Source organism: Aulonocara stuartgranti (genome assembly GCF_965226115.1).
Source record: "Aulonocara stuartgranti genome assembly, chromosome: 23".
Lineage (NCBI taxonomy): Eukaryota > Metazoa > Chordata > Actinopteri > Cichliformes > Cichlidae > Aulonocara > Aulonocara stuartgranti.
Genome location: NC_138958.1, coordinates 27,328,609 through 27,351,772, shown reverse-complemented (window position 1 = coordinate 27,351,772; position 23,164 = coordinate 27,328,609). Strand labels below are relative to the sequence as shown.

The window sequence follows — 23,164 nt, the reverse complement described above, 5'->3', positions numbered from 1 at the left end:
GCATCTTCTCCCTAAAGGTCTTTTGAATAACTCTTAGTCTGGCCCCCCACCTCAGGGCGTGCCCAAAGTGTGGGGCATTGGGTGCAATGACCAACACTAAAATCCAACATTACAATACATTATTAGATAAGAGCATGGATAGGAGAAGTAGGAATATAACTAAATACATTTACTCAAGTAATTCACTCAGGTTTAACATACTTCTACTTTAAGTATAAAAAAGTCAAGGAGCTGCTTTTACCCCATACTAGATGGACTTATAGAACTTTGTACTACATGCAGTGTTAGGGAGTAACGGAATACATGTACCGCCGTTACGTATTTAAAATATGTTATGTATAACAAAATATGAGTAACTGTATTCCGTTACAGTTACCGTATAAAAAGGTGGTATTTAGAATACAGTTACTTTGTTGAAATAAATGAATTACACGGCGGTACTTTCCTGTTTCATATTGTGGCGGGTCAGGACTGTTTGGGTTTTGTTTGACAGCTATGTTCTGTTGCTCCAGGCAGCAGCGTTACCTTTGCCATGGTTACAGGGTGATGCTCTCTCTCTGCGCCTTTTTGTTGTTGTTGTTGTGCTAAGCTAATAGGTAGAATGCTACAGGCATAGCTCTAAAGAATGTAGCATCATAGGCAGTGTAGTCCGTGGTGCAGGTAGAATGAACTGCCATACACGTTATGTGTCTGTGAGCAAGAGGAGGGAGAAAAAGGAGAGTGGAAAAAGTATGAGTTGTTATCGAGAGCGGGAGCTGGAAGCATGTAAATATAATAATAACCACTGCAGCCAAGAAGAGTGCCTGACGAGCCCAGTTGTAAGTACGCTATTAAGACTCGACTGTACACTGTGTTCGTGTTTTCCTCCGAAACACTAAGTTCAGTTGGAGCAGCCTTTCAACGCCTCTCTCTGTCTCTCACCTCTCTCTGTCTCTCGCAAGCAAAGTTGACCCAGACAACAAAGTAAAGCTATTTTTCGGCTACGAGCCCAACACGGAACCTGGCGTATTAGCCAGAGGTCCCTTTACTACAGTTCGGAGCCGCGGACCTTCAGTAATAGTAATAAATCACACAGCAATAGTACATTCATGTAGTTGTAAAAAGCATGATAATGTATTAACTCATTCACTGCCAGCCATTGGCAGTGAATGAGTTAAACCCATTGACTCATTCACTGCCATTGACGGCTATAGACGTCAATGGCAGTGAATGAGTTAAGTATTCCAAAGTATTCAGAATACGTTACTGTCATTGAGTAACGTAACGGAATACGTTACAGAATACATTTTGGGGCATGTATTCTGTATTCTGTAATGGAATACATTTTAAAAGTACCTTCCCAACACTGACTACATGCTATTTATTTTAAAGGTTTTGTCACTTATTATTTTGCAGACTAACTGGGTTATTGCAGATAAAGCTGGTTATCTAAAATAAAGTAATATACACATAAATAAATCAGTAACTACGATTTAAAAATATTGTATATGTTTATGAAAAGTGTCATTCCACATCATGTGAACTTTTACTTTAAGAACTCTAAACATAGTAGATTTTTTTTAAACCTGTGTGCTATTAAGGTATAGAGATAGAAATTTTACTTGAGCAAAAATAATTTTTTTTCTTTTTTTTTACTTTGCAAAACAATTGTCTAATGCAAGATTATGTTAAAACTTGTGTGCAGTTCTGCTTATCGCATAATAAATCTGCAGCAGGAACCTGACTGAAACTGAGATCTTCTAAGTCAGTTTTCTAAAGGAGTTGTTTTTTCTGATTAAATTTTCCGATGTCCTTTGCCACCCATCTGTACAGTCAGCATGCTAACATGAAGCCAGCCAAGAACTGAGAGTGATGTCAAAGATGAGTGTATGCAGACCCCAGCCTAGCAGCCAGAGCCTGATCTTGAACAGGTAACAAAGGCAGTAGCATGTTTCTACAATAGAATCACTGTGGCAATTTAATGAGTCTTTGGACTGTTTTTCATCTTTGCTTTGTGTTGTTGGTTTTGTGTTAGCATATAAAATTTAAAAGAGGGATCATGTGTATTAGTTGGGTATCTGTGTTAGTGTGTGGGTCTGTAGCCTACAGTTTATATTGCCATCTGTTAATTCTTTGACAGTTCATTTCAGCTCATGCTACAGTAATGAATTAAGGTACTGCATCACTTTTCTTAAAAGAGAGCAATATGCACTTTTTTTGAGTGATGACCCCAACATCACTTTTAAGCTGAAGGCAGGTCACTTGCAGACATTCCAGGCTCCGGTTGCCTAGGTAACCTTCGAATGTATTCACAAGAAGTTTACATGTCAATCAGCAGTTTCATCACTGTCATTGGTAGTCACCTCAGTCACCGCCCACTCCCCCTCACCTGCAGTTATTTCGTCCCTTAGTTACTTTAGGTCACAGAACGGCCTTCTGTTTTTACAGTCTCCAGTCACCACACTGCTTCCAGCATGGATGCAAAAGTGCCATACTATACAAATAAAGTTTGACTGATTGATATAATCTTGGCTTCTCAGTCAAATCCATATTTTGCTTTTGCAAAAATCAAGATGGTTTGCTTGACTAAGGTGCACAGTGGCCATGTTTTTGTACAGTGTATGCTTCTACTGCTGCTGCTGCTTAGAGACCAGAACACAGAAATGTATGTGAGACGTACACTGTGACGTTGCATTGAGCAATAGGACAGTTATAATTGCTAATTTTGTTTGTTTTTGAAGGTTTTTATAGACTTGACTGAACAGACTATTACTCATAAAAAGAATAAAGGGGTTACCACCAGTAAATCCTGCTGCCACTAACAAATATTTTTGTCCCTGTAAAGCATTACACTTTGTGTGTGTGGGAAAAATAGATGTGATAGAATAACAGGAAACAGAGACAACCTCTTTCATGTTGGACTTTTTTTAAATATATGAACTGTGATGGAACTAAGTCAACGGTCACAGGTCTGATGCACACACAGAGCAAGCCAAGTGGAGAGGATTTGACAGTTCTTTCTGACCACCGTAGGGTTAAAGAATTTGGTATGCAAATTATTCGGGAAGGATGTTATTAAAAGTGCGAGAGAGAAATAGACAGAGACGGGCAGAGAGAGAGAGAGAGGGAGGGAAAAAAAGGGAGGTACACATCCAAACCCCTAATCCTCTTGCTTTCGCCAAAATGACAAATGCAGGAACTGAGGCATAAAAGAATCATTCATGTATGGCGCACTTGAGTATTACTGCGAGGCACCTGCATTGGAATGAACAGATACAAATAAATACAAAATAATGCAGGGGAGGGGGCGGTGGGACAGAGGAGAAAGGATGGGGTGTGAGGGGGAGTGGGGGTGGGGGGGATCACTAAGAAGCTTAAAAGAGTCTTCGGCGTTTGAATGCAATCAAGCGCCATTGAAACGATACCAGGTGCCTGGCAGGTGGAGGGAAACAGATGCGCCGGGGTTGGCAGCCTCGGCGGCGTACAGGTGTGAAAAAACGTGCCTGCTCCCTAATTACCGATTTAAATGCTTAATTTCTGTGTTTCAATATTGATTGCTACCTTTCTGCTCCTATTTCCCCACGGAGCGGACCGAGTATTTGTAGGGAGGCCCCGTCAGTGTGTTTTCTCTCCTTTTCTTCCAGCTCTTTTTCTTTCTCTTTTTCTCTTTTTAATAACCCCAAACAAATCTCAGCTTTTCTTCCCCGAGCGCCGCTCTCTCTCCGCTCTGTGTTCATGTTTGGATTCCTTCCCAAATCATTCCTGAGTGATTAAAGGGGGGATGTCTTCGTTATTTGATGGCAGGGCAGCAGAAAGGCCCGCTCGCGGTGTCGCTCCTCTTCTCTCTTTTTAGATTGGATCATATACTGGTAATGGGACACACAATCAATGGCCGCACATTGATGCCAAAAGCTGCCCCCCCCCAACACCCCCCTTCCACCTCTCCCCTCTCCTCCTCTTCCTCCCCCCTCTTTTCAGTGGATCCAGATGGATCTTTATCTGGCGATGTATTGATGAAAATCACTCCTTTCATTTGCTGGCCCTCCTTCCTTCCTCCACAGGCAAATGATAGACTCGTGTACCTGCAGTAATTTGTACTTCAGTCTGAGATTTATAACCTGCTGTGCTGCAGATTGGGGGCGAGCAAAGGGAGGATTTAAAAAATAAAAAATAAAAAAGCAGTGACACTAATAGTGGCTGATGAATCTGATTAATCAGATCCGGTAAAGAAAGACGTAAAGTTTAATCCCAAAATGCACATTTCACCATTATTAGTTGAATTTGAAGGAACTGTTTTATTTCCTGAAGGTAGCGTTGCATGCTGGGACCAGTCCAGGCCCACCATGGCAGCTCCCGTTGCAGGCCAACAGCTGCCTTTCCCAGGTGGCCTGACATTTGAGTCGCAGCCGGCCAGATTAGATGGAAGGTGTACGAAGAGGGACAGACGGCGGGAGGATGATGAAGGAAGGGAGGGAGGAAGGCAGGACGATTAACTTAGTGCCAGGTCCTTGTGCGCACGCTGTTAGAAGGCGGGAGAGCCCAGGGGACAACCTGAGCCCCTGGATTTCAGTCCAGATGGCTGGCCAGGGCACCCCAGAGGACCCCCTCTTATTGATTTAGGAGGGAAAACAGAGAACCTGGCTTTGCTTTGGGCCAACTGTACCGAACAAGACCTGCATCGCTGCTCCTTCCTTTTTTCTTTTCTTTTTTTTATCCTCATCTCAGGTTATCTGTGGCGACCCAAAGGGGAGAAGCAAGCGCAGAGAAGTGGGGAAACGAAGGCAAGATATGAATATAAGTCGACTGATTTAGCAGGTCAGATGTAAAACGGGTCACACTTTTGCAGGTCTAATCCCCTTTTCTTTGCGGTCAAATTGTGTGCTGATATGAGACGGTATCGGCTCCCTGGAACCAAATAGAGCCTGAATGGTGCAGGTCTCTGTTAATACAAAGAGCTTCTCAGCTAGTGAGCAGGCGAGAGGAGATGTGCAAGATAAGATTTGTAGAAACACATGAAAGGGGACATGGGTATAAATATGTATGCACCCCTTGGAGTGGAGCCCTCTTTGTATGCCCATTAGTACAGCTTTTTTTTTTTATCCATTGTCAATGTGGTAATACATATAAGTTCGCCACCCAGTCAGTTATATCCCCCACATGACAATAGCAGAGATATGTGACCAAACATAGAGTCAGTGTGGTGTATAATGAATAATTCAATCATCAGATTGGACACTGGAAAACAAACATATTGGAGTAGATCTAAGTAGGTTGACACTGAATCTGGTACTGACAAAATAATTGACAGCACATAAACTTTCATAATTAAATGGAAAAAAGAAAAAAAGTGTTTGAAGTAGTTTTCCTTTCCATAAATATCCATATCCATCAGTAAAATTTACATTTTACCTTTTAGATGGATTCAAGAAACCCTTCATAAACAATCTATCAATGTAATTCGCAATGACTGTTAGCAATATTATTCATCTTATGATTTATCAGTTATGGATGGCAAATTGAATCATTTAGCCAAAACTGGTTTACGCCTTTAACCAATTGCCCACTACTTTTTTCTCCTACTCTGTTTAATGTAAAAAATAAATAACTTGTCTTGTATGTGGTTAACTAGGTGAACCAGTTTATCCAATAACTATGTATGTTTATTAATAATGTTTTAGATAACAGTTTCTACCTTTTAATATTTTTTTAGCTAGGTGTGTTTAGCTAATAATTTACCATATTAATTTGCAATGTTAGCTAATTTTTTTTTAACATTTTATCAATACTTTAAAGCTGCAATATACTTTTTATAATAACTAACTTTTCATTTGTGTTGTTTGTTTTATTTGGCTGTTTTAACAGTTAGATATTATATTCAGTTGACTCCATGATAATAAACATTAACTAACAACTTCTTATTCACTCTTTTCCCTAGATGTCTCTACAGCTAGTAACACTTTTAGCTAATAGTTTCTACATTTACATTTTTATTTTTTATTCATTACTTCATTTTAAGTTTATCTATCAGTTTAATTTGTTAAACCATAATGTTAATTCAGTTCATTGTTTCAATAGCTATACTTTAATTTGATAAGTTCAAATTTATTTTTTTAGTAGATTTTACTTTATTTTCTTTTTTAGCTAATTATTTTAACACTTATTGCTTTATTTATTGCTAAATGTTTTCCAAAAACCCTGCCTTTTGGCTAACAAATTCATCTCCTTGCCATATCTATAAGTATTCATTATTCTTGGCTAACAAATTCCACCTAGTTGTGCATACTTTTTAACAGCCATGCTATTTGCAATAGCAATAGTTATTCTAATAGTATTTTTAAAAATTTTACTTTTTGATAACTGCTTATCTGTCTGTGAAGGTTCTCAGTCATCCAGGTCATCGTAGTCAAGCTTCTTCAGTTCTAAGGTCAAATGGTGGAGAGTCCCTGGGACTCTCCACCATTTGACCTTAGAACTGAAGAAGCTTCTCGGATGAGAGTTGAAATATCTTCAAGTAACTTAAAGAAGTCCAGACGCTTTTCTTTGCAAGCTCCTTTGATAACGGCTTATCGATCATTTATAATCATTTATACATTTCTTCCCGCTTTCTATTTGAACCACTTGTCTATTATTAACTGTGAAATTTTGTTGGTGTTTTTGGTGTTTTTTCTTTGTGTACATTAAGAAGATAGTGGGCATTCATTACTAAAGTGACTTTAAGTATAATAAATGTACTAAAAATCCTGTATGAATGTGAATAATCAACCCTTCACAAAGACCATACAAAGAGTTAAGCGCAGTTCAGGGTTTTAGGATCTCGTAGCATATGATATTTGTCAATATTGTCGATTAGCTATGAAACAGATCCCCTTCAGCGAGGGACCAGAGCAGGGAGGTATCTGTAACTGGACGCCCACGCACCACAAAGGCTATTGACTGACAAGGTGGACCTCTTTGTGTTGCTGGGAAGACGACTACATCCACATTATTGTTGTTGTTGTTGTGCTCCGACTCCTGTGTTTCACTAATGAGCTTAATGAGCTTCTGTTTACTTGTTTGTGCTTCTGAGATGCAGACACCTTAGGCATGAAGGGATTTTTTTTTGTGTTAGTTGTGTAGGCACGTATATGGATTGTAGTAAACATGTGTTTCTAACTATGGATGAAGTCAGCTCAGAGCCTACAGATGTATGGCACGTATCAGATGATTATGGCTTATGCTCAGAAAGACCATCGTGGAACAATATGTGTCAATCAGGCACATATCAGATCTTTTTAATGGTGTAACCCACATCAAAGACATCATCAGTTTGAGGCTGCAGTAATACTAAATCACCACACATCTGTATTTGTATGAGAGAAGCCGTTTGCTCAGATCAGACTATGCCACACGATGTCTGTGATCATCATAAACCTGTATAAAGTGGTGAGATTTTGCCATTTTCTGTCCTTCTGATCAAAGAATAAAGATGTATTTTTGTTTCTGATACATTTTTTTATTATGTTTTTTCTACCATCAGCTGCAGTGTGTTTCTTCAGGATTTTCCCAAATCGAGGGATCTCCCTAAATGCCCGTAGAAACAGCAATTTGGCTTCCTTTCTTTTTGTTGTCTACTGTTTTCCTGCATGCTAACACAGACTCGGGATGCCAACATTTCTAACAACTGTCTCTAGCAAAGGACTCACTCAGATTCAAGTCACACACGGCGAGATGCATGCCACGGGATCCAGTTTTGTTCCAAATATTCACATGGTCCAGATATTTACTGAAAAATGTGACTGTTCCTTCTGATTAGAATTGGGGGTGGGGGGGAGTCATGTGAGAGAAGAAAAAAACACATTTGAAAACACACCCGCACTGGTGTCAGTATCTACATAAGAGGTATGTTGTGTGCATTTCAGTGTGTGTTTGTGTGTGTGGTGATAATTGAAGCCCTCTTGCTCCTGTGGGAGTTTGCTGATGTGAACTTCTGGCTGCAGTGTGGTTTGAGGATGAAAGGTGTGTATTGTTTTATCACTCACAAGTGCTGCAGTGGAAAAACATTACTGCTAAAACCTGAACCGAGTTTAGACCTGCCTGTGGACCCTCTGAGGAAAACTCACGAGAGTCGGCAGTTCAGTCCCCCCTACACCTCCCCCAAACCCATGGAAGAGTTTGCTGATCAAGTAGAGTTGTAGATACGCGTGCTGCAGAAAAGACCCAAGTTTACTAGTTAAAGCCTTTAAATTAGCAGCCACTGGTGTAAAACAAGTTATGCTTAGTACAAAAGGAGTATTAAATAGAAGGGGTGTTTTTGTATTGAGGTACAATAAAACCACTTGGTATCCTTTGACTAGTTGGTAGTAGTTGCTCACTCTCAATAAGTGAATTCAGTTGCAAAGAAGGCTGTGCATCAAAAACATGTTGGTGACTTCTTTGGTTGCTACCAGATTGCCTGTAGTTTAGTTACTAACACCTAGCTGAGCAGTTGGTAACACAAATGAGAAATGGAGAAAGTGGAGAAAGAGCCAACGTGTTTCAAGAGGTGCAACTTTTACTTTTAAGGCAAATGGTCTCCATTTCTGGTTTGTGTCACACTTTTCAGTTTCACTACAGCTCAGAGAGTCGCTGAACAGTGTTTGTCCATCACTTCCATCCAAGCTAGGACTGCAGCAACATCAAGTGCACCAAAAAGTGAAAATAAAGTAAAAACAAAACTAAGAAGAGAGCAAAACTAGACACAAAGGTTCACAGTCACATCACTTTGTCTGTCTGTTATATGGTCTTTAAAACAGGCATCTAGGAGCACTATCTAGATGGTTATTTTGAAGTTGCAACTGGTTTACAAACCAACAATTTTACAATTAGTACCAATTCACTATTTTAACTTATAACTAAAGTTAATTTAGCATTTAATAAAGGACCTCAATCCTATGTGGCAGATACCTCTACCTGTTCCTAAGCCTGGTTTTGTTGCATGTTTTCATCCAAGCATTTTTGACTACTTCGAAGGGTACCACCCAATTTACCTACTTCTGAACCTGCACAGCCCCTTCTGTGGGTCGAGGGCCCAATGTGAGGCCAGGCAATCCAACCCTCTCCCACGCTGGGCCTGGCTCCAGAGTCAGAGCCTGGTAACCCTGTCTCTTGATTGTCTTCTTCAAAAGGTCTTTTTTTCCCCTGAATTGCTCTTCATCTTGATCCTCTACTAGAATCAGTTTGACTTGGGAGTTCCTGCCTGGGGAAAGGCAGTTAAGCAGTGTAGTTCATAAGTGAAAGGTCTGGTCTGTATACATGTTAACACGTTTCCAAATGATAAGCTACAAGGTAATTTTACATTGTGAAACACTGGGTTTGTTCCAGAGTCTTTTATCCCGTTTCTTCATTCCTTGGTGAGTATTTTGTGCTACAGGGTTATAAAATCGCTGCTTATTGCCTTTGTAATGTGCCCTCCCTGTGCACTGTAAAGCTTATGTCTACATGGCAAAATGCTCAGATATGGGATTTATAGGTCACAGCTGCAAACACAGCTAAGGGCAGAATACCATTGTTCGCTTTGCCTCAGTACAAGGTGTATTAAACACACATATGCTCCTAAATGAATATTTAGATTACCCTTTATTATTAGTCTGTCCTGGAAACATTTGAATATCACCTCAAGCATTGTTTTGCTTATCTACCCCACCACCACAACCCGCCTATATCCCTCTTTTTTCAGGAAGGGGCGGGGGACGCCGCAGCATGCTCAGTGATGTATAATCACCTTGAAATTAATTAATTGTAACACAACAACGCCGGTGATAGCATCAGTGCCCGTGCAGTTCTCTCTTTTGTCTGCCCACCCGCTCTTTCTTCAGGTTGCTGAGGTTGCTGTCCTGGACGCCATCAAGCTAAAATGGCTGCTATCTCAGAGCTGTGTGTGGGGGGTCTTGGTGAGTAATTAATCTCAATGAAGCCCGTAGCCGAGGTAGGTATGACGGCCCAGAATTGAATTACCCCCACCACCCACCCCTCCGCCGCCAACGCCATCGCTTGCGTGCACCGTCGGTTAAACGGGAAGAAATATGCCGCCTCTATTTTCCCAGGTTAATATGAGCCACCTGAGCCTTATCATCATTGAACCAGCATGGAGATATTGTCATAACACATGCAGGCTCCTGGTTTTACTTGAGTTTTTGTCATTAGTGGCTCTCGACACGTTTTCAATTAGAGCTCAAATAACACTTCTGCATCTACTTTTCCACAGCATGGAATATGAATGTTTGCACACTTCTTAGGAACATGTAATGTGATCGAGAGTAATATGCATAGTTTACTCTGCAAATGTATGTTTTATAGTGTTTGTGTGGTCTGTGATATCCTGCTTTTTTTCCACCAGTGTAGTTTTACACTCTGTATGCCCACAGAGTCTTTCAGGCTGTGAAAGAACAGAATACAGTGGATCTGAAACCAAACTTGGTATTTCTCTTTGATATGCAAGCCATAAAGACAGTGTACTGACAACAGTAATTACAAATCGCTTTGCTAATATGGAGTGGGTGTCTCCAGTGCAGTCTCATCCTGAAACTTTGTATAATGCAGCTTTGTCAGGTACCTACTGCGTTATCCCCTTTACATGGCAATGTGTCCTTTAGCATTAGCACTTTGAAAGTTTACATCAGGATGTTGGAGGGGTGATTTAACCAGGATTAAAGGCCAGAAGCCCTAGTTTTTGTCTCATTCAGGCCTTAGGTTCCCCTTGAACATATTTAGTTTTGCTTCTACTGTTTGGTCCGTTGTGGCTTAGGAGGCAGTGTGGGTCATTCACCAACTGGAAGGATTCCTCGCGTCACTACTAAAGTTTAGGTACTAAAACTACTCGGTTATGTCTAGGTAATAAACTAGTGTTATAAAACACCCTGGGTAAGTTTAGTCAAGTTTTACTTGGTTAAGTACTTGGTTGAGTTTAGATACTAAACTCTACTTGGTTATGTTTTGTCACTAAAAACTACTCGTTAGCACCTCCAAAAGTTGATTCTGTTCATCTGGACGTAGCGTTTTGTGGGAGAAACATTTCGTACTTATCCAAGTTGATAGGTTTGTAGCTTGAACCCATCCGCTGGAACGTTGAAGACAATATAATTACACTGCAAAGCAAGACACAAGTAGGCAAGCTTCATGTTACTCGTGCACGGGAGAGAACCGGACAAAGCGCCGTCCCTTCGCTTGACCCCAGTTGCTCTCGTCCGTTCTCCCGTACCACTGTTCTTTTATTGAGGGATCAAAACCTCTACCAATCTACAACTAATTACAAAACTCTAAGCATATATAAGTAAATATTTCTAAGCATAAATGACAATCAACAATACAAATCTAACACAAGTGACTCCTTCAGTCTCAGCTGACTGCAGGTTTCCCCAATCTTATAAACAGTACATTTGCATAATGACTGAAACCAGCCCACTGAAGGGACAATGGGCTGGGACAATGCTGTGATGGCAGCCATTCCCCAACTCTCTGTGAATGGTACTCATGGCCACTGATCAGTGGCCTTGATCAGTGGGTTTTGGTCGGTGGTTGTTGATCAATGGCCATGAGAATTTGCATAATTAAGATTAGGGAACCGACCTCCCAGCCCATTGTCCCTTCAGTTGGCTAGTTTCAGTCATGAGAATGGGCTAGTTTCTTTCACTCTATCAAAACAGCTTTGATTTATTAGGGCAGGTTTACTGGATTGACTATAACACACTCACACCAAATGTGAAGCCAGATTTGTGTGCTAAATGAATTCATTTTAAAAAAAATGTAAAAATTAAAAAGGTGAATTTGCTGAAATTTGCCATGGGTATTGATACTGTTTCAGCTGAAGTTGTCTGGCCCAGCATCACTTATATATACGTATAGGAAGCAAAAGGATCATAAGACTTCTTAGTAAGTTCTGAATAGCTGCAGTTACCAGTTGTGCTCCTCCTCATCCTATTGGCTGAAAGGGGAGAATATTTGTGGGTTTCTAATGTGACTATATATTTACATTATTATACCTTCCTGCAGTTGTTTCAGTCTTTACTTTTTATCTATTAGTAACACAAGGTTAGACTGCTTAAATCCATTGTAACCATAAACTTAAGAAAATTATTTACACAGAACTTACCCACAGGAAAGGTGGTAAAAAGTGACGATAAGAGCAGAGCATATGGCGCTGCTTTAAATGAAATGCTTTGGTCCTTTGGAAATGATGGCTCTTCAGTCAGTTTTCCCAGCACAATGAGCTGACTCTGTCTTTTGGAATGAGCACCATTGGCTATTGACCAATATTCTCATCTATATTGATTTCTGTTCAAAAAAATACACTGTATTTCCACTTTAATTATTTGCATGGCTGCTTTTCGCAGAGATGGACATCAATATCACAGAAACTGGTGAATCACACCAAACCCACAGTCATTAAAAAGTAGCTCCTGTACCAGTGGTCTCAAGAGACTCATAGGAATGATCAGTAGGGGATTTTAACTGTTAAATTAGGGATAATTTCTTAATGTCCAAACAACCATTTTGGGGAAGAATCACATGAGCGTTATTTGTGTAAAGACGACTTTATGTTAGCAGTTTAGTGCTTGTCAGTCATGTGCTTAACAATTACACTTTTTGTCTTATCTTTTTAAATAAAGCCATTTAAATATAGTTCTTCCATGGCCTTTGTTGGCTTCTACCTTGCAGTTACCAGCCTCTTATCTAACCACATTTTTTTTTCAAAGCCAGTAGTTGACATTTTCAGCTTTTAATTGATATTTTCCAAGTTATGTCCAAGTCCAAGCCTTTATAGTCAAGTCCAAGTAAATTAAACTAGTGCCAGCATTGCAAACCAGTAAAAGTGAAAAGAAAAAGTTAACAGAAACCCCTAAATAATAGAAAAAGCTCATAATAAGTAATAGCATTGGTGTAATTTCTATAGCAATATGGCTGCCACGTGCACATGTATCAGCGTATTAGCAGGTGAGTGCAGTAAGGGGCATCAAAACAGGCAAATGATCAATCCTAATAACCAGCATGGTGAATTATTTACAGTAGACACCAGTGAACCATTATAGCCAATACAACATACGTATAATAAACATACCGAGCATGAAAAAATAGTGAGCAATAGTTTATTAAATATCTGAAGATACACCTACAGGATCCAACTGAGTGTCTCCAAAGTGAGAAAGCTCATTCATAACTATTATTTGCTCCACACAGGGATGGGATAACAATATATCGTATAATGTCTATTTATCCCCACTTCAGACTAGTGAACCTGATAGACTCCATCACAGCTGTGGGGTCACTACATATCCCACTAGCACTGAAATACTATTTCAGTTTACTGAAGTCTTAAATACACTTTCTACTTTTATACTTAACTGTCTTCTCTATAAGACCAAACTGTATTAAACTGTAAAAAAAACCACAACAACCTGTAAGATTGTAGGTCAGTGAGTTGCTACCATAAGGATATGAAGTTTTCATCCTAGGATACCTTTTAAGATATTTTAAGATTCACTTTATTTATCCAAACAGTTGTGAAAAGATTGACTTTGTTTATTCCTGATTTGAAAACTTATTTTTATTACAGTAGTTAAAAATCAAATTAAGCACAGCAAACAAAATCATCACTGATCATTATATTAGATACACCTTGCTGGTACTGGGTTGCGCCAATTTTTTACTGTTTTATTATAAAGCGCGGCTTTAATTCTTCTTGGCACAGATTCAACACATTGCTGGTAACATCCCTCAGATTTTGGTAAATATTGACATGACAGCATCACACAGTTGCTGCAGAGTTGTTGTTTGCACATTATCATCATATGATGTGAATCTCCGTTTGCACGAAATCCATCACCAGATCTCAATCCAATAGAGCACCTATTGGATTGATATCTGGTGACTGTGGAAGCCATTTGAGTACAGCTTTGTCACATGGTGTGTTATCCTGCCTCTTCTATTGTTCCATTTTCATAATCTTGTGTGAACTATAGCCTTCATTTCCTGTTCTTAGCTCACAAGAATAACACCCAGTGTGGTCTTCTGCTGCTGTTGAGATGCTCTTCTGCATACCTTGGTTGTAACGAGTTACTGTTGCCTTCCTATCAGCTCCTACCATTCTCCTCTGACCTCTTACTTCAACAAGGCATTTTCTCCAAGAGAACTGTGGCTCACTGGATATTTTCTTCTTTTTTAACCATTCTCTCTGTAAACCTTAAAAATGGTTGTGTGAGATTAGCAGTTTCTTAAACACTCAGACCAACAGCCGTGCCACATTCAAAGTCACCTTTCCTTCTAATAATGCTCAGTTTTAACTTCAGCAGGTCGAATTGACCATGTCTACACACATAAATGCATTGAGTTGCTGCTTTTTACAATAATGTGCAGATGGCCCATACTTAATGAAGTTTCCTGTGAGTCAGTTAACAAAGCAAAATCTAAATTTATTTTGATGGTAGCATATGTAGCAAAACAAAATCAGCTAAAGTGTTTAGTGGAGCACTTAAATGTGTATAAATCCTGTAACTGTCTCATCTTACTGGTGTGGTTTTATTTGCCTGACAGTAGCCACAGACACTGGGAGAATTTCAGGATAACAAAGGAAATAAACATGGCTTAAATTCAAAGCCAGCATTTGCCCTTAATCATTAATGTATCAAAAAATGGCACTCAAAATAAATAAGCAAATAAAATGATTGAATGGTCACAGAATTCACTACACGTCGTTCCCACAGTAGCTTGCATCTGCACCTAAGGTCCATGCATTAGAGTCAAAGGCCAGTCAAGTTTTAGCGTTGAGGAAACAGTGAATTTAACCTCTACAGCGGGTGTTGCATTAATGAGATAAATGAAAGTGTGTGCGTGTTCATATGTGGGTGGGATGTGGGGGTTACATGTCTCCAAATGACTTCTATGCAAAACAAAAACGTTAATACACGCAGTGAGCGTGACAGCGGGCAGCACACCTTCCCATAAATCACTGTGGTTTTAATCACACCTGTCTCGCCGTCGCTTTGCCGACATCCCCGGAGAAAGAGTTTCGCCTGCCTGCCTCTCTCTCTCTTGGTTTCTCTGTTTCTCACTCGTGCTCAATTATCTAGCAGCTCTTTCTGTGTTTATTTATTTATCCAAAGTTCATGTACAGTATGCATGCACAAATTTTCTCCTGGGGGAAGCAGGAGCGGCTCAGCGGAGCGTGGCGGCTAACCACACCAGCAGCAGGCAAAGAGGTAGAAGAGGAGGTGAAGAAGAAGATTAAAGGTTTAGCAGATTTTTTTCTTCTTACAGGCAGACTTAAAGGTTGCTGGTTTGTTTCCCAGTACCCGCTGGGAAACGACAGTCCTGTTAAAACAATCGCTGATTAGCTGCTTTTGAGCAAGGCACAATTTTCCATCTACTTTAGCTCCAAGCTGGGCGTTTCTCATTAAAGGCAAAGCTCATGCTGCGAGGTGGCTGCTTGCACAGTTTGACATTAAAACAAAGGAGAAGCTGATCATTGCATTGTTATACATGAATGATTGTGGCACAGAAGGAATGACAGTTAGGAGATGATCCTGGCATCAAAATGTAGGTCCAAAGGAGACCTTTCATAGGCTGCAAGTTGCTTTGATCAGCCACCTATCCCACATAGTGATATGAGCCTTAAAAATATAAGTAAAATGCACTTTAAGTTTTCCTCCAGTGAAATATTAAAAAAAAAGATCAAGCATCCAAGGTACTGATGCCTTCTTCTCTTCGACAACCTCATCGATAATAGATTGCTGCAGCTTTTTTGTTAAAACTTTGATATATCCTATGATACAAAGTTCAAAGACAGTTATAGAAAATGATTTTTGCTCATATTTGAAGCACGTTTAAAACTGAATTGTGTTTGGGGGGATCAAAGATGCCATTTTGACCCATTGCTGTGTACTTTAAAGGTTCGTAACTCAGAAAGTGTTCACAGTAGGAGGGTAAACTTTTCAGTGTTTCACTAAATATACTAAAGTTATTGTACAAATAAAGAGCTCATTCTGATGAAGACAAGTGGGATCTTTTTTTGTAAGGGACAATCTAACCAGCTAGGTTAAAAAAAACTAAACAAAAACAGGACACGAGGTGCAGTCTCTGGGGCTGTTTCCCAGTGCCATTAAAAGCTCATTAAAATGAATCTTTTTTTTTAAGCAGTAAGTATGTAGGTGTGTCAGAAGGTCCATCTCGAACATCTTCTTTTTCTTGAGTAATGATAAAAATGTTCACCTGTCAGAAAAGTGAGAGCTGTTGTACGTTTTAATAGAGAATGACAGGAAGGATCTCTGGAATAGTCCTTTATGGCAGCATGGCTGAATAAGTATGAGCCAGAATGAACTCTGCTGCCTCTGCAGTGTGGAGTGGAGCCCATGATGAAGAGGAGTTTTTTCAGTGACCTCCTGTCCCTCACTGACTCAAACGCCTCTATTCTGTCCTAAATCTGCTGGAGATTTCTTCGTGTTAAAAGGGAATTTTTCCTTCCCACTGTCATCCCTTTATTTCAGTCTTCATTCTGCCCTCCTTCATAGACTGCAAACTGTTCAAAACGCGGCGGTACGCCTTCTGACCGGAACGGGGAGGTTTGCCGCTATTACCCCTGTTCTACCTGACCTGCACTGACTACCCATTAAATATCGCATCCAATTTAAAATACTGCTGCTTACTTTTAAAATTATCAACAACACAGCCCCGAGCTACCTTATCGAACTCCTTAGACCCTACATTCCCGCTAGAGCACTAAGATCATCTACTCAGTTTGGTGCAGCCAAGATCTCGGCTGAAGTCTAGAGGTGACCGTTTGCCTTGGCTGCACCAGATTTATGGAATAACCTTCCCGCTGCTATCCGCGCGTCCGATTCTATCCAATCATTTAAATCACGGTTAAAAACTTATTTATTTAGCCTTGCATTTCCTGCTCGTTAATGCCTGAATCTGATCCCTAGACTTACTCTATTTTACCTTTTATACATATCTTTTATGGTTTTGTGCTTTTAACATGTTTTACTTGATATGCATTCTAAGCTATTCCTGTGTAACAGTGACACTGACCTGTTAGCATACTTGGAACTTTGTTATGGTCCTATAATATTTATAATATTTATTTTCTGTCTTTTATGTGAAGCTCTTTGGTATACCGTTGGTTTTTAAATGTGCTCTATAAATAAAGTTGTATTGTACTGTATCAAGTACTTGCTAATAGGGGGTCGCCTTATTGTTGGGGTTTCTGTTTTTTCTCTGTATTATTGTTACGGTCGTCACCTTACAAAATAAAGCATCTGCTGTATAAATAAAATGGAACTGAATTGATGGTTCCAGTCTTGTGGATGAGTTTCCTGATTCTGTTAGCATCTCTGACACTGCTGATGCTCACCCCACCCAACAGCAGAGTAAACAGCTCTCGCTATGAAACACTGGTAGAAGATCTCCAGCATTCTGATGCACACATTGAAAGTTCATCTACTTCTTGCACACAGGATCATTGTCAGTCCTCCAATCCAGCCTGTCGTTCAGGAGAACGTCCAAGTACCTGTAGCTGTCTGCTATTTCCAAAAAGATGTTGAATTTTAAAAAAACGTGTTTAATATTTTCATTGCAGTAATCAGATTTATTGCCTTTTTCCATCTGGATTCCTCATCTACGTGGTAATTTCAGTATCTGTCCATCGACGGTTCGGTTTTTGCCCTCAAACCACGACCAGCTTTGACCCTGGACATAACATTTTAACCACGCGCTGTCCACTTCTCATCTTTTCCTTGTGTTTGCTTACAAATCAAGCACATCACACACATATTTCCCCCCCTGTATCTGAGACAAAAAAAAGTTCAGAAGAACGACTGTAAAGGCTTTCACGAGCATGGCGGCCGTGTGATCAGAATTTACATTAACAAACAGGCTTTGTGTTTACACGAAAACGCCAGGCGCTGACACATGAGCCGAATCCTCCACAAAACAATGGAGAGAGAGCATTCAGGAGGACGTGAAGAGGGGGGGAAGCGGTGGGCTTCGGTAAAGATAAAGAGGGAGTACCAAAGGAACTAACTGCATTTTTTCCTGTCTTTTTTTTTTTTTTTTTTTTAAACAGACATTAAAAAACACAAGGGAGTTGACGGGTTTACACCGAGGGAGAGGCAGGTAAAGGCTGCCTGGAAACTAATTAGAGGCCATATCACAGCAGCAGCAGGGTCTGAGCCACTTTCACTCAGCGCCGAGGTAAACAAAGTGCTCGGCTGCTTGTTGCTGTGACAGGCCAGATAAAGTGGTATTTACCTTTCAGTTGTTGGTTTCTTTTACAGCCGGTGCTGCACGTATGTACAGTGTGTTTGCCGGCGTTTATTTTGCAACACAGTGTCAACAGAGAGAGAGAGAGAGAGAGCGAGAGAGAGGGGAAGAAACAGAGAGGAAAAGTGGAGGCGCAGTGCAATTATAGACTTAGCTGGAATGGAAATGAGGTAGACGGAGACCGAGGCGGCAAAGGAGTGTCAGCAGAGCAGGACATTACAGAGTAAAGCCTTATTTACGCAGGACTAATACTACCTGGGGATGTTCAGTGATTTGTAAAGAAAAAAAAAGTGCAGGAATTGCAGGGGAACCCATCAAAATCTGCCTAAAGTAAAAATGTGCTGTTTTTGTTTGTCCTTATATGAACCCCCCATTTCCATTTATTCCTCTTGTTTAAATGATTTCTGTGACTTTATAAAACTGGTAGCAGTAAAATCCAGTAGACGAGACATTTTGCTTCGATAAACTTTCAGCAAACAAGCATCTGGCAAACTTGTGTTGGGAGACTTACACCCGCCACATAATGCAATACGTAAGGTTTAAACTTGGAGTTATACATAAAAACCTGATTGAATTTGTTACTAGTTGAATTTTCAATTTTTAGGTTTATTTTTCAGGGTTACCTTCCTACTAGTGACTGTATGAACGGTGGGACAAAGCCATTGTGGCATCCACTCTTACAGCTTCAACGTTGTCCTGTTGAGGTTTTGTTTGGAGCCAGAAGTGATCAAATCTCACCAAAAATATAGCCTTTTTGAATCGACTGTGACTCAGTATTGATTAGTCATATTATGTGTCAGATAATTGCATTAAAATACTAACAATGACCACAAACAAAGTAAACAGGTCCAGTCGTATATCTGGTTCTGCTGACCTGCTGAACTGTTGTCCAACACATGGATAAAATCCTAGTCAGCAACTATCTGTTGGTTGCACGGTGACTGCATTGACTTTTATTGCTCTTGGAGATCTGCAAGTTATTGCGGGGACCAAATAGTTGCCCAAAAGTTGAGCATCTCTCACCCTCAACATCTGGGAAATCACTTTTGACCACAAGTCAGTTGCATAGATCACCTGCAAGACAGCAATCTGTCTCCAAACTACTGCAGTCCGACTTGGAAAACGTAGCAAAAGTTTTCAAATAGGTGTCATAGCGACTTTAGGAACAAACTGAAAGTGAACATTATCCGTTATCTCATCTTATCATATATTAAGTACTCTGATATTTAGTTAAAAATGACTTTATGTTAAATTCTAAACAAATTTCTTGACAGGCTGATGGAGGGAGAATCTAATTTATTTATTTATTTTTAAATTGTAGTGAGTTTCTGATGTGGGGCTGACAGGTCACACAGCCCTAGTCCTCCACATATTTTATCCTCTACCTGTTAAAGGTGATCTCACTTACTGATGATCAGTTAATTAAGTGCTATTTAACTTTTTAATGATAGAAGCAGTGAGGGTGTACTTAGTTTTCATGCACTGCATTTGCATTTTGGAGTATTTCTTGCTAAGTAACTAAGTGTGGCGAGACGAGGTTGGGATATAAAGTAAATACTCTTCAGTTTTAAAGAACGACAACGCCACCCTGGGAATTTCACCCAGAGAATACTGGAAATGACACTAAATCACCAAAAAGGCACTTAGGTTCGCTATACTCAATCCAGAGACGAGGTTCAATAATAAAAAAATTGACAATTTATTGGTAATTATTTAAAACACCGAATAAAAACATAATCATAAATATTCAAATACAAATATGCTTAAAAAGGTATTCAGAGCTGAGGCTTACCAGTGGAGGGGCAGGGATGCCACACACAACTAAAGAAAGAAGACACACCAAAACACAAGTGCAACACACTATCACACACTCACACTAATAAACTAGACAAGGCAGGTGTGTACACTCAAGGGATCCCACCACCAAGGCACACTAGTCTCCTCCACGTTGGCACTCCGCATCTGAATAAAAGAAACAAAGAAAATGTTTAATATATTACAACAAACTAATGTGTAGCACCGGGGGATAACCCAACTGCAGGACCACACTGGTGATCTACAGCTAGAAAAAGGGCCTCCCACCAGTGGTGTAACAGAAAATCCAAACTACAAATCAAAAAGCAATAAAACAACATACAATCTGAATAAAACTCTAAAATCTGGAGCAAACGGAATCGCCGTACTGCTCCAACTTGCCGTCCACACGACGATAAGTTAACAGTCAATCAATATGCACGCCAGCTGACTCCGATAACCGGCATGCATATGGCCGTTGTCCACGCCGACGTCCACTGTAAAAGCTGACAGCAGCAGGGAAAGAATTCTCACAACGGGAACAGACGGTAAAAGCACAGCAAGGCAAAACAGCAGCACTTCAGTTCGCGTAGCTTGGCGCAAAACTAAGGCCCACACTTCCTGCGAAACATAATAAATAATTACTATAAAAGAACAATAGAAGGCAGAGAGCGTAACAAAAGTTGATTACGTACCAAATAAGCCGGGTCACAGAACGTAAGCAGAATAGCTCAGAAGAATAACCCGCAAATGATCTCCACCACACCGAGGGGAAGTCAGGTGACCAAAAAGGAGATCACAGGCAAGCGACGCAGAGACACTCAAATGGCCACTATTTATACCAGCGCCCCCTAATGGGCCAGGCTGAAAGTGGGTTGGACCGAAGGATAACATTCATCCTGCCACATTCGGATACAGTGCAACACATCATGTTTTGTAGCTCATCTGAGGTTTTATTTATCTTATTGTAAGGCATGCTAATGACCAGAAGATTCTTATTATCTCTGGGTATATTAAACTACATAATTTAAGCAAGGTGACAATATATTGGGGTGATTCTTAAAAGAAATCCACACTATTTACATATATTTACCTACTATGTACTTTTATTTCTTCTTTCTAGTGATTTCCATATATGAGTGTCATAATTTTAATGATTTCTCTGTCAAATTGTTGCAGAATATACAACCTTCATTTTAAAGAATCTTTGGGAATTTCTCTTCTTCGTCTTGGTTATGTGTTTTTGTCACTACAGTGGTCCCTTGCTATAACGTGGTTCACGCGGTCTTGCTATTTTGCGGATTTTGTTTGTGCGATTTTACATGTTTTTATTTTTTTATTTTTTTACAGCGCATTGTGTTCTGCATCCTGATTGGCTGTAGACCATGGTCAATCAACCTCCTCCATGCCGTGTCTCCTGTACAGTAGAGAATGCATTCAGCTTGTCAAATATACATAAATCTTTGATCGCTAACAGTGTGACTCTGAAGTGCTGTACTGTATGTTTGTACGTTTTCTCCCCAACAAACACAACAATGTTGACGAAACATTGTAAATAGAAAAAATGTTGGTGCTGAAGCATTTATTGAAGCTTCTGAGCTACTTGTGTTATCTTCTCTTCAAGTTCTCCAGTAGATTTGGCCTTCAGATCTGAAATTTAACATATCCTACAAAATTAAATTCTTCTATTTAAATTTGGCAGAATTCTGTTTTGAAGAAAACCAAGATTCTCTGCTAATTTGACTCCCTTTGCTCTCTGATGCAAATGCCAGATGGAAGGAAACTGAGTGATGATATCTCCTCAGACGTCTATAAAGAGGACTCCAGTGTGCTCTCAGTATGTCTCAGACCTGTGCAACTGTGAAGGAACACACCACAAGCCAGCTTAAAAAAAAAAAAAAAACTTCTGAAACGTTCAGTGTATGCAACAAAACACAAAACCAAACCCTGATCCTGTAGAAGAAACTTCACTGGACATTGCAAGACCAAATACAAGAAAAATGCAACATTTGCAGCAAAACCCTGATCGTGAGGAAGGGCCTTCATCGGCCGCTGTCAATGAATACTTCCACTGCTACTGCTGCTACTTATAAAAAAAATCATATTTTATTATTGTCGTTTGGTTATTATTTACAGTTTTCCAAAACACCAGAAGCCACAAAATGCTCAGAATTACAATTCAAAAAGGCATGTAAAGAAAATAAAATATTAAATAGAATTTGTAGGTTTTGATCTTTTTTTTATTTAAACATACCTCTTTTTATTTTAAATGTTCTTATCTGTCCTTAAAATGACTTTATCTTGTCGTTCTGAATGTCGTTACTTACAGTATAATTTCTTGACACTATCCCATTTGGTTTTTTTGTGCAGTGTGAGAATATTTTCACAGAAATATTAGTAAATGAAGCCCATTGTTCTGCAGTTATGTTTCGCCGACACAAACTTGCGCCCGTCCTCATTCCTTGGATGTGTTTCCTTTGATCTTTTCCAGTTTCTTAATGGCACCTGGAGGAGATGAGGGACGAGAGAAGCGTCTGAATGAGCTCGGAGCAAGGACGCAGGTTTGGCTTTCTTCCTTGCAGAGAAGGAAGAGGAGGAAGTGAGGATACACGTGAGTATAACAAAGAGCGCCCCTTATTTTCACCCCCTCTCCTGTGTTTTTGCAGGTCCCCTGTCTGTCCTTCTGCGAGGATGTGTGTCTGGGCTCAGCCCTCCTTTTCCACTCCTGGTGCCAATCAACCTCCACACCTGATGCCCTCTGCTAATCAACCTCTGCAGTATATCTACCCTGGCTACTCGCCACCAGTCTGTTGGTTCAACCTGTATAGTACAACACCTACTTCAGCCATTTCCTAGAATAGTAAATTCTATCCATTCGTCCTGACATCATTTAGAGTCAGGAGTAAAAAAAACAATATATCTGAAAACACTGAAATTATTAGATTCCATGCACAATTTTTCTTTTCACTTTAGAAAAAGATAAATGGTTTGGTTTAAAGAGTTTGTCAAATCATAATATTCATAAATATTAACAACATGACTGAAATGTTGAGAATTTTTGAATTTAAAGGTTTGCAGATACTCTTACAGGAGACCTGTTATACTCAAGGTTTCATCCTTGGAC

General features: G+C 39.9%; 1 long non-coding RNA gene across 2 annotated transcripts; it reads left to right on the top strand.

The window, feature by feature from the left end:
• The first annotated feature begins 676 nt into the window (after positions 1–676).
• LOC309699966 lies at positions 677–22,878 on the top strand. 2 transcript variants are annotated; one of them, XR_014274541.1, is made up of 4 exons: positions 677–818; positions 1,813–1,910; positions 22,532–22,601; positions 22,707–22,878. It is a non-coding gene; the product is annotated as an uncharacterized lncRNA (long non-coding RNA). The 2 variants fall into 2 exon arrangements; XR_014274542.1 differs by lacking the exons at positions 22,532–22,601; positions 22,707–22,878 and adding an exon at positions 4,705–4,855.
• The last annotated feature ends 286 nt before the right edge of the window (positions 22,879–23,164 follow it).